This window comes from Montipora capricornis, chromosome 9, assembly GCF_036669925.1.
Source record: "Montipora capricornis isolate CH-2021 chromosome 9, ASM3666992v2, whole genome shotgun sequence".
Classification (NCBI taxonomy): Eukaryota; Metazoa; Cnidaria; class Anthozoa; order Scleractinia; family Acroporidae; genus Montipora; species Montipora capricornis.
In genome coordinates this window covers 11,713,683-11,716,182 of record NC_090891.1, presented here as the reverse complement: position 1 = coordinate 11,716,182, position 2,500 = coordinate 11,713,683, and positions in this window count along the sequence as shown.

The following is a 2,500-nucleotide window of genomic DNA, read 5'->3' as shown; positions in this document are numbered from 1 at the left end:
ATTTTGAGCTTTGATTTTTATCCAAAGGCCGTTTACTTTGAGTGTAAGTTTTGGATTTCACGGTCCGCCATTACTCACGTTCAAAACTGACCAATTGGACCTCAGAGGGTTGGATCCAGGGAAAAGTGACGTCAGAGGCTCACTGGCTTAAAATGTCAGCGTGTGAACGCAGCTTATTATATATGCAAAGCGTGAGTTAAAAAGTCTGGAAGCCCAAAACCCCCGTGCTGCATATTAATTCTGCGGCGTACACACGCATTCTTAAATTAAACTAGTGAACCTTTGACGTCATTTTCTCCTCGATCCAGCTCTCTCAAGAACATAATGGAAATAATAATAATAGGAAAATTGCAGTTAAAATAAAGGTGTCTTTTTGAAATCAAGGCTTAAAACGAGGGTCACTTAGTGTTTTGTTAACATAGTTTTGAAATCCAAAGAAAAATATGAATTGATTTTTTGGTCACAGGGGCACTTTAAAAGTGCAATGCGCCTTACCGTGGCCACCCAACAAACTTTCACATATGACAACTACCGCATGCAACGGTGTTCAACTTTCAACCGTGCGAACTTTGCAAGGAGGGGTGACTGTCAATCAAATTCGCACACATAAGTACAAGAAGATCGAGGGAAGTCACTTTCAGGGCGTTGCACGTAGCCTGCGAGCAGGCCCTCCGAGGGACTGGGGTTAGGGTAGAATGACTGTCCTGAGATTGCTCAACGTAGAGAGTTTATCCCAGCCGGAGCTCTATTGTAAAATGCCTGACAATCCTCTTTCTGTAAATGTACGATGACGAATTCCATTTTGTCGCTGCCAGGACTTCAGCGCTGAGAGTAGATTCCTTTATATTAAAAATAAATCTCGCTGCTCCGATGTGAATGTCTTCTAGGATCTGAAGTAATTTTGAAGATCCCCATAGTGCAATGGAAAACGTAACGCTTGGAATGATACCTTTGAAGTAAATTGACTCTAAGATGCGGTTGTCGAGACCTTTTAATCAAGTGTTTGAGTTTCAACACTCTTGCTGAAAAACGTTTGCTCAAAGATTTTACATATGGCGACCAAGAGATAGTTTATTGTCGATATGAATCCCTAAACATGAGCTTTAGAAACGAAGGGCTACTCATTAGGCCCTAAACAAATTTGTTGTAAGGGTCCGATTAATTTTGATTTAGATAACAACATTAGTTCGGTTTTTGCAGGATGAATAGTCATGAAGTTATCCTTAGCCCATTTGTTTAATTTAAATCGGCGATCGCTTTCTGTATCTTAATTAAGACTTCAGGGGCACCCAACGAGAATATAGTTCAAAACCACTTAAACATAGCATTGTTAAACGTATTTTAGTATTTCAACGGTAGGTATAGGGATATTTTTATCCCCTAAAAATTTTTCATCTGTTCGGATTTTCCAGCTGAAAGTATAGTGATCCGAAAACTATAGGGATCAAAACTTCCCTTTTCGAAAATTTCAGCCAGAAAAAGGCTCCCGAAAATTCTAGGTGACCTTTTTAGGATAAAAATCCGTTAAAAATGGGCAATTGTACCATTTTTCAGAAGTTCTAAAATCCTAGGAGAGGCAGGCAAGCAAGAAATTTTACAACAAATGTTCTGAAAATTCTAGATCTCATATCGTCTTCCGAACAGATATTTTCCGAAAATTGACGTTGGGTGCTGAGACTTCATCAACAGTATTTCCAATGCAGAAAACTGTGGTATCATCTGCAAACATTTCAACGGAAGCGATCGTGGTGGCTCCAGGTAGGTCATTTGAGTAAATGCTGTAAAGTCTGGGACCAAGTAAAGATCCTTGGGGCACACTAGTATCTATTTCCAACAATTCTGAATTTGAACCATTTACAGTGACACATTGTTTGCGAAAGATAGTTTAGGAGCCACTCGTCAAAGGAGCCACTAATGTGTAGTTTATCCGCTTTTTCAAAATCAATGAAGACTACACCAATAATATTACTTTCATCCAGGGCTAAAAGCCACCGTTCTGTTAATGAGAGTAAGAGAAGTTCAGGGAGCCTCCCTTTCTGAAGCCCCATTGCTTGAAAGAGATTAGATTGTTGCCATATAAGACCTTGTCAAGTTGTTGGCTAATAACATTCTCTCATAGATGGTCGTACTGCTGAGAAGGGAAATAGGCCTGTAATTTCCGCAGTCCAGAGTGCTTCCTTTCTTGTGAAGACATTTCACTTGTGCTTGTTTCCACTAGCTTGGGAGTTTGCATTCCAAAATACTTCTTTGAGCCAGTGGCATAAAGCAATCTAAAAAGGTATCTCCGATAAGGCGCAACTCCCTGCTGAATATATCGGCATCAGGTCCACTTGCCTTGCCAGGTTTCAAAAATTTGTGAATTTTAAAGGAAATCGGCTAAATTCCTTCGAACAAAGTTAGGTTACCAGTAGCCTCTTGTTACGTAGGGAACAATTCTTTGATTGCACTCAGGTGATAAGACGGCCATGTTGTTGCTAAAACAATAGAGAAATGTAGCTTT